The 14,934-nt window shown below is 42.9% G+C and overlaps 1 long non-coding RNA gene across 1 annotated transcript in view; it reads left to right on the forward strand.

Moving 5' to 3' along the window:
* Positions 1-1,782: 1,782 nt before the first annotated feature.
* LOC121821224 (uncharacterized) overlaps positions 1,783-14,934 on the forward strand; it is a 31,694-nt gene continuing 18,542 nt past the window's right edge. Inside the window, exons 1-4 of the long non-coding RNA XR_006061919.2 lie at positions 1,783-1,836; positions 2,339-2,478; positions 4,582-4,654; positions 9,973-10,134. This is a non-coding gene — a long non-coding RNA (uncharacterized LOC121821224). The remainder of the gene's footprint in view (positions 1,837-2,338; positions 2,479-4,581; positions 4,655-9,972; positions 10,135-14,934) is intronic.

Below are 14,934 nucleotides of genomic sequence, written 5' to 3' on the forward strand. Positions count from 1 at the left end.
AGCGTTGAGTGCACCAATGGACATTTGTCCCCGGTGTAAAGGAACTGGATCAAGAGAGGCAACTGTTTGAGGAAGGCACATTCCTTTTTGTCTTTTGTGTTTGAAAAGGCACAAAGCTGAGGGCACATCTCAAAGCCTTAGGGAACTCCTACGGTAAGCAACCTAGCTTCTCTGAGGTTTTTGTAAGTAGAAAATCTTGCCTTTGGATGATAGAAGAAACTCAAGGCAGATTAAAAGCTAAGTGGAAATGAGGAGTGCCTTGAAGGCCCAGAGTTACTGAGCAAGAATAAGAAAGACCGAGGAACAAACAGCAATCCGCGTTATTCTGCCTTAGGTTGTCTGTCTTTCCATTTGGTTACCCTTTGCTTAGCTAAGATGGTTAGTTACTGTTGTCACCTTGACAGGATGGAAGATGAGCCTCTTGGTGTGCCTGTGACTGTTTCTAGAGGATGTTAACTGAAGTGAGAAAACTCACATACCCTGAATGTGGGTGGTACCATGTCATGGGCTGGAGTCCTGGACTAAATAAAAAGGAGGAAGTGAGCTGAGCCCCAGTATTCATCTCCTGCTTCCTGACTGTGGTTGCTATGTGACCCGCTGCCTCACACTCCTGCTGTCATAACTCACCACCATGACGGACTGTACACCCAAACTGTGAGACAAATAACCCTTCCTTCCTTAAGTGGCATTTGTCAGGTATTTGGTCACAGTAGTGAGAAAGTTTACTACTACTCGGCCCGTCTACACTGCTATGGAGAAAATGATGGCTGCCTGACTTCTGCTCAATTGTGGAAAGAGTGAAGGTGTAATCAGTGAGCTCAAGGCACAGCCAAGGACTCTGTTAGCCTTGAAGAACTCTTACCAGCTACAATCATTCAGTTCAGAGATCGGATAGTTACTAAAGCAAGTTAGGGAGAGCGGCCTAAAAGACCTCTGTAAGGGTCTTCTCTAGCATGTTCTGTGATTCCACGTGGACCCAAATTTCTTGGGAAGAGGTGGAAGTGAAGACTGCTTTAAAAATTCAAGACTTGCAGAATGGATGTGAGAAGTGATGGAAGAGAGAATGAAGTCTAAATACCCATAAGAAACAACTCGAAGCTTTTCTTCTTGGGTATAAGTAGAAGGTGTACATTTTTTGGCTTACTTGTAGTTACTTTCTCTCTGTGCGAGTGTGTGTGTGTGTGTGTGTGTGTGTGTGTGTGTGTGTGTGTATGTGTGTGTGTGTACATATGTGTGGGTATTTAGTTGTTTATTGTGAGTTTTAATGAGCATGGAATGTGATGACAAAGATGTATAGATGTGCTGGTCTGGGTAGAGGAGCGTGTATTTGCCTGTGTATGTGTGTGCATATAAGTGAAACTTTCTAAAAAGAGCTCCTGGGCTGAGGAGATGGCTCAGTGTATCAAAGCATTTGCTGTGCAATCATGAGGACTTGACTTCGAATCCCAGCAACCAAAGCTGAGGGCACATCTGTAACCTGAGGAATGGGGGCCTGAGATGAGAGGATGTCTGGGGCTTGCTGGCTACTAGACTAGATTCTGGTTCTGTGAGACCCTGTCTCAGATGAATAAGGAAGAGAATGAGAGAGCAGGGCACCTGACATCCTCCTCTTCCCTCCACTGAATATGCATGGGTATACATACCAGTACATACATGTATACATATGCCACACACATAATACAACACATGCATGTACACACACACACACACACACACACACACACACAGGTCTTGAAGGTCAAATGCTGTTGAAGTTCATAGAGAGCCTCCCGCTGGGTTTCCATGGAAACCAGAGAGGCCAGCTCTGAAACAAATGGCAGGAAACTGAAGAAAAGGGTAGACAGCCTCATAAGTATCTTTTTATAATCTGGCCTTTCTCGTACATCTGCGAGGACAAGCAGGCTAAAGAGTGATCAAAATACTCAGATATGTTTTATGTTTTTAGTAAAAGGAGGAGGGTGGTCACTCTGTTTTTGTTTTATATGGCTTTCACATGGAATCGATGTTATCCCTAGGATTTTCCCTTTGATTTCTTACTTTGCTGTGGTCTATGTACCAACCAGTTCTTGTTAAATATTTATGGACAAGATTAAAGACTTTATAAAACTTAGCAGCTGGCAGCTGTCCTCGCCGAAAGAATAAGGCAGAGAGTTTTCATTTTAATTGGATAACCGTGTGACCGAAATATCTAACCCCAAGGGAAATACAAGAATTAAAATATGTAAAGCAATTTAAAAAAGAGAAAGTGGCCTTTTACGTCTTGTCGCCTCGATTTCCTTTGGTGGTTTTGTGTGAAGGTGAAGTGGCAGTGTTTTTTTTTTTTTTTTCTTTTTAATAGCTTCAAGGCCTCAGCACACCTCCTTGTAGCCTGCGAATGGAAAGCACACTGTGCAGGTACCAGGAGTGACTTGCTGTTCATCCTTCTAGGAAGCATCATCACAGCAAACTCATGACTGAGTAAACTAAAATGTGGAGAAGGTGAGGATTTCCCCAGACCTCTTGATATTGACATTGATTAAAACAAAAAGATGTTGAAAAAAGGGTCTTTTCTTTTTTATCCTCTTTTCTATATCTCTTTTCTCTTCCTTCCTCTTCCCCTTCTTCTTTTCCTTCCCTCCCCTTCTTCCTTCCTTCTTTTCCTCCCTCTCTCCCTCCCTCCCATTCTGTAGGATTTGATTGAGAGTGGCCCCTATAGGCTCATATATTTGAATACTTTTTCTTAAGTTGGTGTAATTTTTCTGGAAGTAAGAGGTTGTGCCCTGGTTGGAGGATGTGTGTCACTGGGGGTTGGCTTTGAGGTTTAAAAACTCCATGCTATTTCCGGTTACTGTGTCTCTCTCTTCCTGTGGTATTGTTTCAACATGTAAGCTCTCAGCTGCTGTTCCAGTGCCAATGCCTTTCTGCCTGCTGCCAGGCTGCCCACCATGATGATCATGGACTAACTCTCTGGAACTGTAAGCAAGCCCCAACGATATGTTTTCTTTTCTAAGTTACTTTGTCATGGCAATAGAAAGTAACTAAGACACTGTCTCCCCCTCCATTGTCCCTTCCTTCCTTCCTTCCTTCCTTCCTTCCTTCCTTCCTTCCTTCCTTCCTTCCTTCCTTCCTTCCTTCCTTCCTTTCTTCCCTCCCTCCCTCTGATTCCTCCTTCCTTCCCTTCTCTCCTTTTTCTTCTTCTATTTCTTTCCTCCCTCCCTCCCCTTCTCTCTTCCTTCCTTCCTCTTTTCTGAGTCAGCAATAGCTACACTCTTTGATGTTGATCTGAGAATTCCCACTGATCATGAACAAGTCATCATTTCTTCTGTAGGTGCAAGATAACTCCCAAGATTCTGTTAAAGCCTATGACCAGGTCAGGGTTGGCAAGCAAAACACCACATCCAAATCCTATTAAGTACCTATTGTACGAAGCCATGAGAACGAAAATTGCCTTCTGAAACATTAATGGTGTGCTAGGGGTCTATGAAGACAGAGTATTTCTGACATGTACACTACACAAGATCAGGAAGTCAGTGTGTGAACAATCATGTTGCAGCACAGGATGGCCTCTTTGTTTAGGTCCTGTTTATGATGGCTTTCACACCACAGTGACAAAGTTGAGTTCCTGTGACAGGCCCATAAATACTGCAGTAGTTCTTATTTAGTATTTATTTTTATAGAAGATTACCAATCTCTATATAAACAATTAAAATTGACAGAAAAGAGCCCATCAGTGTGTTATTCTTTGTTCACTGGAATGGTTACCTTCTTAATAATAGTGCTGATTGTGTTTGGACAAAATTCTTATTAAGTTTTTGATGTTATTTATTTATTTAATTTTGGATGTCTGTATGTGTCTGTGTGTATGCGTGCGTGCGTGTGTGTGTGTGTGTGTGTGTGTGTGTGTGTGTGTGTGCACAAGTACATTTGTCCACATGTTTGTGGAAGCTGGATGCCAACCTTGGATGTTGTTTCTTAGTTGCCCTCCACTTTAGTTTTGGAAAGGGTCTCTCACTGGACTGGGACTCACTGATTTGACTAGAGTATAAGGCCAGGGAGGCTCAGGGGTCCACTTGTCTCTGCTTTTCCAGAGCTGTGGTTACAAATGTGTGTCATCACATGGGTTATGGGGACAGAACTCAGGTACTTGTACTTTTAAAGCAAGATTTTTATCAACTGAACCATTTCCCCAGTCCCAATTTTTGCATCATTATTAAAGAAGAAAAAGGTGATTTTCTCTAAACACACAAGAAAGCTGCACAGGCTACTCTCTCTGGGTAATTTTTCTTCTCTTAGCTTCACATATGTGGTTATCTACAGTTCCAGAGGAATGGGGTAGCCATAATATAATGTGTAGACCAAAGAGTCCAGGTTTATCTACTCTTGTTGCATTGGGTTGTGATGATTTGAACATGTCACTGATATTCAAGTTCATCAATTCTTAGAGCAAAGATGTTGAAAAGTGGGATGTCTGCATGCCAGTTTATCCCTGCAGAGACCTTGATGGCCCAGGACTGTTATCACAGGACTGCGGTTCTTACCATGGCCATGGAATCTCCTTCTCTCTTGCAAATACTCTTTTGCTCTCTGCTTGTCCATTTACAGAATGATGATCAAGGAGGCCTTCATGAAAGACAGGCTTTTGACTTTGGACTCTGCAGTCATCAAAGCTATAACAGTAAGTCTCTATTCTTTTTGAAACTACCCCATCTCAGGCATTGTTTGTACAGCACAAAACAGGCAAACATGTTGAGATGAGCTCTCTAATATTGATAGATCTCCAAACCGGGTACTGGGGAAATCTTTTGACTGGCTTGCAAAGCAAACAAAGTTAATTATTGGCAAAACAGTGGAAGAACTAAGAATTATTGATCCCTTCTGTTGTCAGGCCCATGGAAATTTATTTATTCCTTTTGAAAACCAGAGATGAAGAAAGAGACAACTGGTAGGTAGAGGAGGATGGTTCTGATCTTGGTTCTGTTGGAATTCAAAGCTCATGCATATGTGTGTTCGTATGTGTATGGATGCACAGTCACATGCAGAAGCATGTGTAATGTGAGCATATGCTTGAAGGGGTCATTACTTAAGAACCAGCCACCTTAGTTTTTGATGCAGGGTTTCTCACCTGTACCTTTGATTCTCCAAGCAGGCTAGGCTGGCTGGCCAGTGAGCTGGGGGGATCCACTTTGCAAGGCCTCCCTAGATCTGGAATTATAAACATGCACCATCACGTTTGGCTTTTTGCATGGGTAGAACTCAAGTTTTCATGGTTGCCCTTGAAACACTTCACTGACTGAACCATCTTCCCAGTCAAAGCTCAATATTTGCAAGGAAAGCTCTCTTCCAAGTGAGGAAGTTACTCCTTTGCCAAAAAAATTTGTTTTTCAGAAGACATGTGAATTTGGGTCCCAGCAAGGTCCATGAAGGGCTGTCAGCCTGCTTGGCTGTCTTCTAGAGCACAGGCTGGCAAGCATGTACTCCATTTCTTCCAAGCTCGGTTTTCATCAGTGGGGGCCTCCTCTAGAAGATTCTATTTCTTTTTTTTAAACCCACCATTCCATCTCCCCAAGAACATCTTCTGCTGTCACTGTGTTGTCAGTGTTCTAGATGTCTGAAAGGCTCTTGGGATGCAGAGAGGTGCCTGGAGTCCTTGACATCTTTGTTAGCCATCCAAACTTACAAAGCTTCTTACCCCACTATGCCACATCTGGTACCCTGTAGCTGGTTTTCTCTTGGTGTCTCCATTCTGCCACAGAGTCTCATGGGTTGTATTCTTTGTGCTTCCTCTTCTCTAATATCCCCCCCTCTCCTCTCTCTACATTCATGAATGTGTGTAGGTCTGTCTGTGTACATCTGTGCAGAGTCCAGAGGACATCCTTGAGTGTCACTGTTTCAATGTCTGTCCACCTTCCTTTCTGAGAGAGGGTCTCTCACTAGCCTGGAGCTTGCTAAGTAGGCCAGGTTGCCTAGCTAGCAACACAGGGATCCACCTGCCTCTGTCTCCTAGAGCTGGGATGGAAAATGCATGGTATCACACCTAACTTATTATTATTTTTTTTAACATAGATTCTAGGATTGAACTCAGCTCCTCATGCTTGCAAGTGGTTTCCTGCCTTAACCATGTCTACAACCATGACTTATGTTTTCTGAGATCAAGAATGGAGTCTCAGACCTTCATACTCTGAAGCACTAAGTGTGGCACTCTGTGAAGGCAATGGGCAATGAAAAAGGAGTATCGGGGAGATAATTTTGTTCTAGCAATTCACCTCACCACCTATTGTGATAGTTAATCTTGCTTGTCAACTTCATTGGATCTGGAACCAACTAAGAGACACAACTCTGGGTGGGTCTGTGAGGGAAAAATAACAGAGGGGAGACCCTTCCCTAGAGTGTGTGGCACATCCCTGTGGTAGCCCATACATAGAGAAGTCCCAGGGGAAATCGGGGCTGCTTGACCTGCCTGTCTTCCCATTTTGCTCTTGACTTCGTTTGTCCTATTGTTGCAGCTGCCTCCACTGCTGCCCATCCTGGACATTGGAACTCAGCTTCTTTGGCCTTCCAACAGGGACTAAAGACTAATGTCTCTCCAGGAATCCTCTAGGCCATCAGTATCTGACTGACATCCCTGACATATCCACTCTTGTGGACTTAGCATCTATTGGGCTCTCCTGTTTGCAGGCAACCACTGTTGAACTACCCAGCCTTTACTATGTAAGGCAATCTAATAATCCCTCACACACACACACACACACACACACACACACACACACACACACAGAGAGAGAGAGAGAGAGAGAGAGAGAGAGAGAGAGAGAGAGAGAGAGAGATGGAAGTTTTTCTTGTCCTGCCTGGCTCTCGTGGTCTCACAGCCACTTATAAAATAATCACTCAGAGGCTTAATAATAATTATAAACTGTTTGATCGATGGCTCAGGCTATTATTAACTAACTCTTTTATCTTAAACTAGCCCATTCCTATTAATCTATGTATCATCACATGTCTCATGGCTTACCTGTATTCCACTACATCTTGCTCCCCCTCCCCCTGAAGTTTGTAGCATCTCCTCCAAACCCATCTTTCTTCTACCTGTATCTCCCTTGGATTTCCTGCCTGGCTGTCTCACCATAGGCCAAAACAGCCTCTTTGGTAACCAGTGGTAGCAACACATATTCACAGTATACAGAAAGACCATCCCACAGCATTTCCCCCTTTTTGTCTAAACAAAATTAAAATCATTTCACATACACTTATTCTATCAGTTCTGTTCCTCTAGACAACCTTGACTGTTTTCTGAGTGCCAACTCTGCTACAGCCTGCAAAGGTAAGCTGAGTGGATGCATAGACACTTGTGCTTTTTTTAGCAGAGAAAGGGCAAGTTTGGGCCAACATATATGAGCTGCTCACAGTAATTTTCAAGGGGTGTTTTAATTCACTAGGGGAATGATTTATATGTGTTCCCTTGGTGGATCTTCTTATTACACTGCATCCTACAAAGCTCACAGTCTTTTTTGAGGAGGCAGTAGACCATTATTGCTATATTTGCATTGTCCTGGTGAGAGAGCTTTGAAATTCAGTTGTGACTGAACTACTGACTATGCAGCCTCAGCCTCCCAAACTCTGTTCTTGACACCTTCCTAATTCCCAGGGAGGTTGAAGGACATGGGCTTTTGGAGTGAAGCACATGGACTTGATAGATTTGTGTCTTAACTTCCAATTCTTTCACATATAACTTTGTGCATTGACTTAAGTGTCCCGGAGCCCCATTTCTTCATTTGTAAAACAAGAATAAGTTACTCAGTTCTTGTGCCATGTCTGTTGTTGTGATGAAATACTCCGTCAAAAAGCAACATAAGAGAATAAAAAGTTTATTTGGCTTTGGATAAATCAAGACAAGAACTCAAGGACCTAGTTTCATACAATACTCAGTCAAGAGCAGAGGTATTAAGCACATTGTTGCTTGATTGCTGTTTGCTAGAACCCAGCAGGCTTTCTTCACTCCCATGCATTCCAAGGCCCAGATCATGAAATGGTACCATCCACATTCATGGTGGGTCTTCCCACATCATCTAACAATCAAGACAATTCCCCACAGCCATGCTCACAGGCTGACCTGCTCTAAATAGTGTCTCAATTGAGGCTCTCTTCCCAGGTGATTTTAGGTTATGGCAAATTGACAGTTAAAACCAACCAGTACAGATGGAAAGATGCATACATATGCATACTTGAGCACATACATGTGCATATGGATAAGTATGACAGAAATCATTATGATTACATCTGCAAAACAAGAAAGCTACCCAAAGTTGTTGTTGTTAGTGTGTGTATGTGTGTATGTATGTGTGTATGTAACTAGGTAACCCAAGCTTGTCTTAACTTACAATCTTCCTGCCTCAGTCATTTTTTAATTAATTACATTTATTCTTGGGCATTTTCCTATATGATAAAATTTATTTGAATTGCTTTTATTTCCTTCCTCTGTCAATCTTTCCTTTTACCAATTCCTTCCCATGTTCATACTTTTTTGTTTTGTATCCACTGGTGCCTAGTGAGCTCATTAGAAATATGACTCCTGTCTTAGTTAGGGTTTTATTGCTGTGAGCTGAGAGTTCTACATCTGGATTGGCAGGGCAGTAAGAAGTGAATGGCACACTAGACCTGGCTTGAGCATTTGAGACCTCAAAGGCTCCCCACCCCCACCAAATGATGCACTTCTTCCAACAAAGCCATACCTACTCCAAGGCCACACCTCATAATAGTGCCACTCCCTGTGGACCTATGGGGGCCATTTTTATTAAAACCACCACAACTCCTTTTCTCTAAGAATCTGTAAGTAGCCTACAGTTCAGTAGGGAAGGAGGGGGGCTCATGAGTCTTTCCCAAATGTCTAACTGATTGTTTTCAGGGCCAATCTTGTGATTGTTTTCAGGGCCAATCTTGTGCAGGTCTAGTACAAGTTGCCACAGGTGTGGTGAGTTCAATATATGATGCTGTGCCATCACATGAAAATAGCATTTTACATCCTTTCCCCCTGTTATCTAGCTCTTAGAGTATTTCTACTTCTATGATGTTCTCTAAGCCTTAGAGAGGGTGTTACAAATGTCATGTTTAGGGCTGTGCATTCATCTGTCACTTATACTCAATACCTTGAGCAGCTGTGATTCTCTGGCTTTACCTCTTTTCATGGCAAAGACTAAGAGTAGCATTTGTCTATGGTTATAAATACAGATACTTAGAAAATAGTTTGACTATTTAACTAAACAGTAGTAAATTTTCTCTATATATGGCCCAAGACCTCACCAGTCATGTTTTTGACTGGATTTACTAAGACATGCATGGATTCTTTCCAAATGGGTAGAATTCAAATCCAACCAGTTCAGTTGGTTACCCCCAGAACCTTGTGCCACTATTGCAAACATGGGCACATCTTTCTTGGCATGTTGGCATTGAAGTTTACAAGTATCTTAGGTAGGATTTTATTGCTGTGAATAGATGCTATGACCATGGCAACTCTTATAAAGGAGAATATTTAATTGGGGCTTGCTTACAGGTTGAGAGGTTTAGTCCATTATTGCCATGGCAGGAAACATGGTGGCATGTAGGCAGACAAGGTTCTGGAGAAGGAGCTGAGAGTTCTACATCTGGATTGGCAGGTAGCAGGAATAGAGAGTGACACTGGGCCTGACTTGAGCTTCTGAAACCTCAAAGTCCACCCTTAGTGACACAAGTCTTCCACCATGGCCACACTTTGTGGCCTACAACAAAACCATATGTCTAATAGTGCCACCCCCTATGAGTCTATGGGGCCATTGTCATTCAAAACACCACAATAAGGTTCACCATTGGGTAAGACTGTTGATGCTTTTTCCTCCTCCCCAGCAGCCTGCATAGCATCTTCTGCCTGATGAAAACTAGCCATCAAGGAAGAAGTTTCCACCTCAGTTCTAGCTTGTTTTCCCTTTCTCTGTATCTTGCAACCAAGGTATGTGGTATCTTCAGCCCTAGGGTCTTACCATCCGCTTCTGGTGTGCAACCAAGAGCAGTGGCGAATCCTCTGGTGCCTCCATGACCAAGGTCGCTTTTGATGGGAAGAGTACATGTCAACTCAACAGATGACTTTTCTGTTTACTCTGCAGCTGAATACAGATAGACATCTGAGAGGTAAGAAATATAAGGAAAAAAAACTGAGAAGTCCCCTTTCTCTCCCTGTTTTACCTCCTGCACCGTCTCTTCTCCTGGGACTCTATTGTGGGCAGTAGAATTAGTTAGTTTCCATTTACCTCCTCAGCCAAGTGGTTGCCGTGCTGGAGTGGCTCCTTTTAGGCATCTGTTTCTCAATCAGTCACGGACATGGCAGTGCTGGTGAATAAAGCACACGGCAATGAACTCACTAAGCATCAGCCTTTGGTACATATGCCATGTACGGTGTGGGCCGAGGGTGGACTAGGTATGGCCGTTCTTTTCATCTGAGCAGTAGGTGTAGAACAAGGACACACACTCTGCTGAGTCTTAGCTAGGTGACAGGCACCTTGGACTCTCACAACCTTGTCTATTTTTGAGATATATGCGTAAGTTTAGAAAGGTTACAGGAACTTTAACAAAGAAGACAAAATTAGCAAAGGAAAGAGTCAAATCTGAAGACATCTGACACCAAGAGTCCTGCTGAGACCAACTTAAACACTCAGTGATTTTAGAATTCTTTCCAAAATCTCTAGCAAATAAAAATGCCCAGATTTTAATGGTATGTTTTGCCTGGAGCATTATGGTTTAGATGCTCAGCTTTCCTTGTTTGTGTGTGGTGTACATATGTGTTCATGAGGGTGCCCATGCACGTGTATGAGTGTATGTGTAGAGTCTGGAGGCCAACATGGGATGTCTTCCTTGATCACTCTCCCACTTTACTTTGTGAGACAGGGTTTTTCACTAAACCTGACGCTCTTTGACTGGGTAGCCACTGAGATCCAGGGATGGGCCTGTCTCCACTTTCCCAGAACTGAGATTATAGGTATGTGCTGCCATGCCCGGCTTTTATGTGGGTGCCGATGATCTGAGCTCAGGTCCTAGGCTTGTTTGGCAGGCACTTTACCAGCTGAGCCTGGGAACATGTTCCCAGGCTCAGCTTTATCTTCTTAGGGAGAACTAGTCCAATTTGAGAAAAATTATACTTGAAGTTATTTAAAAACAAACTCAATTGCTGGACAATTGTCCGGCAGTCACAAAACCCTTTCTCACTTTGTATTGAATGAACTTTTATTTCCTAGTGTAAGGTGAAGGGGAGGTGGGAAGTTCAAATTGAGGAGGCAGATGAGCTATGAAAACAAGTGGATTTCCCTCTGATGTCTAATCCACTGATTATGTCCAGCGAAGTTGGTTCATGCTTGTAATTCAGTTTTTAGTTATTTGCATTGAGAAATTCTGTTGGTGAATTTGTGAACAGGAGAAGGGAGGGGGTAATACAAACTGTTACTGAATGGGAGGCATATGAGTGGTAGTTCTGTTTACAAGGGGCAGATGCTCAAGATGTTGGACTTGTTGGACCGCTCAGTTCAGCCAACGCAGCAGTAGCAGTCATGACTAACATGGAAGCTGATGATATGAAGGACATCGGCGTGGCAAGATGTTTGACATTATGTATAAGAACTATTCTGTGTTTGCCAACAGGATCAGGAAGTCTCTTCTACTGAGTTTAAAGAATGCTGACCTTCAGATGGTCTCCAGTAATAGAAATCTCAGGAAAGGGATAAACTCATTCCGTTGTGTCAATATACACACATTTTGTTTATATAGCCATCTGTTGATAGACATTTAGAATGACTGCACTCTTTTGCTATTATGAGGGATGCTATGTAAATGTTCGTGTACAAGTCTTTGTGTCCTCTGTGAAACTTTTCATGGGGAGGCATGAACAAACATCCACTTACCATAAATAGGGTACCTGACAGCAGACTGCAGAAATGATTGCATCAAAGTCCAACTTGGTGAACCGATGACATGTTTGGCGTAAGTTTCAGGAGCATGGGTGACTCAAAGGCAGCTGCATCACTGAAAGCCCACCCTAGCATGAGTGACAGCTCATAGAAGCTGCTTCCTTAGAGCTCTCGACACAATATGCAAGCAGCTCAATGGGTTGCAGCCTCCTTTCCTCAGCAGTACTAGCTGTTTATATGACCTGAGGAAAGAGGGGCATTTTAGATCCTGTAACTTTCATGGAATGCCTGAGACTTCTGAATTGTTTACTTTCTGAATTTTAAGGATCCTTGTTCCAGGGTGGAAGAATATTTCAGTTCAGAGGAAACTGTTAAACAACAAAACTAGAATCATTACTCTCCTGTGCACAGCCTTTATTTACTTTACTAGCAAGGCTAATTCTGGTCCAATAAGCACTCATCGCAATTAAGGTTTTCTTATTTGTAAATTTCAATTGTTTTTCTGTAAACATATTGCTTCAGTGTATTTACATATTTATTTGCAAAAACAAGAGCATGACTATTAAAGCTACACAAGAGAACATGAATTCAATTATAATGAAACTTGTGGTCTATGTTATACTGTGACCTTAGCCCAACATAAAATATTAAACATACTTACAACATAAGACTTCAGCTGGACTTTTTCCAATCATGGTCTTGATATCTCTTGCTCATATAATCCCTCCTCTTTCTTGCTGATTGAACTACTGGAGCTCCACTTGGGGCTTGGCCATGGATCTCTACATATGCTTCCACCAGTGACTAGATGAGAGTTCTATCAGGACAGTTAGGGTGTTCGGCCATCTGATCACCAGAGTAGGTCAGTTCAGGCTTTCTCTTGACCATTGCCAGTAGTCTATAGTAGAGGTATCTTTGTGAATTCCTGGGGACCTCTCTAGCACTCTGCTTCTTCCTGTTCCCATTTATCATGGTATCTCTTTCCTTGTTCTCCCCCTCTGTTCTTGATCCAGCTGGGATTTCCTGCTCCCCTAAGCTCTCTTTCCCCCAACCCTTGCCCTCTATTACCCCCTCACCCCCAGTTTGCTCATGTAGATCTCATCCATTTCTCTGTCATTGGGCGATCCCCGTGTCTTTCTTAGGGTCCTCTTTACTAGATAGCCTCCCTGGAGTTGTGAATAACAGTCTAGTCATCCTTTGCTTTACATCTAGCACAGGGACAAATAGCCAAACTTGTGGAAACACATGAACTGTGAACCAATAGCTGAGGAGCCCCCATGGAACTGGACCAGGCCCTCTGGATAAGTGAGACAGTTGATTAGCTTGAACTGTTTAGGAGGCCCCCAGGCAGTGGAACTGGGACCTGTTCTTGGTGCATGAGCTGGCTGTTTGTAACCTAGGGACTATGCTGAGACACTTTGCTCAACCTTGGTGTAGGGAGGAGGGGACTGGACCTGCCTCAATTGAATCTACCAGGCTGGGCTGACTCCCCAGGGGAGACCTTGCCTTGGAGGCGGTGGGAATGGGTGTTGGATTGGGGGGGAAGGTTGGGGGAGGAGGGAAGATGGGGGAATCTGTGGCTGATATGTAAAATTAAATTAATTATAAAATAAAATTATTTTTTAAAAAAGACTTCAGCTGGGGAGATGGCTCAATTGTTAAGAGTACTGGCTCTTCTTCAGTGGACTAGGGTTTGAGCCCAAGTACTTATATGGAAACTCACAACTATCTGTGACTCCAGTTCCAGCAGATCTGAAACCCTCTTTTGGTTTCTGTGGGCACCAAGTATGCATATGACACACATACATACACACATGCAGGCAAAACACCCATACACATAAAATAAAACAACGACAAGCAACAGCAGCAAACTATCAGTCTTCAGTGTTTTTTTTTAACTCATTTGCATGGTTCTTGAGTGTAAACTTTGTCAATGAAAACCCTGTGAAGCAACGTCAAAAGGCTGGAAAATACCTTTAGAGAATAGTAGGGCTGTAGAGGGTGGTTATTAGCTTAATACTGTATGTCTGGAATATACTGCCAGAGCTTGGTTACACCTGTAACCAGATATAATTAGCGTTTTCCAAAGTTTTCTATAAGTATCTAGTTGATGCCTGTTTTATAGATTTGTGGTCTAGAAACTCTAGCCAGCAAGAAAACATCCAGCAGAGTTGTAAGAATGCATAAAGCGCCGGGCGGTGGTGGCGCACACCTTTAATCCCAGCACTCGGGAGGCAGAGGCAGGTGGATCTCTGTGAGTTTGAGGCCAGCCTGGTATCCAAAGCGAGTTCCAGGAAAGGTGCAAAGCTACACAGAGAAACCCTGTCTCGAAAAACCAAAAAAAAAAAAAAAAAAAGAATGCATAAAGCAAAGAAGATGTAGGTAGAGAACAGTCTGATCATGTTTTTTAACTTGACATGTTTGAATTGAGGACTGGATAATATCTTACTTTAGAAGCAAGGACATTACTCTAACTCAGAGAACAACAGATGTGGGTAAGGCATACTGTTCTAGCTGTGATAAAACTCTGACCAAAGCAGCTTACGAGAGGAAATGATTTATTTGCCTTACAGTTTCCGGTCATAGTCCACCACTGAGGGAAGTCAAGACAGGAACTCAGTCAGGATCTTGAAGCAGAAACTGTGGAGAAATGCTGCTTGCTGGCTCACTCAATCACAGGTTCATGTTCTGCTAGCTTTCTTGTGTAGCAAGAGCCCATCTGCCCAGGGAATAACTCCACCTACTGTGGGCTGGATGCTACATCAAATAACAATCAAAATAATTCCACGGATGTTGCTACAGGCCAATTTGATCTGGGTAATCTCTGAGTTTGTACTCCCTTCTCCGGTCTGTAGGCTGTGCTAAGTTCAGAGTTAAAATGAAAGATTACCATGCACTTTATGGACCATAGTGATTTAGGGGATCCATTTTTAAGTAAAAGTTTGTCCCAGACAGTTCTGGAGAATTGATCAGTACATTTGTTTCAGTTTCTTTTCCCCTAAGGCAGAGGCTGAGGTCCATCTCCTGGCACAGG

The sequence above is a fragment of the Peromyscus maniculatus genome, chromosome 11 (genome assembly GCF_049852395.1).
Source record: "Peromyscus maniculatus bairdii isolate BWxNUB_F1_BW_parent chromosome 11, HU_Pman_BW_mat_3.1, whole genome shotgun sequence".
Taxonomy (NCBI): domain Eukaryota; kingdom Metazoa; phylum Chordata; class Mammalia; order Rodentia; family Cricetidae; genus Peromyscus; species Peromyscus maniculatus.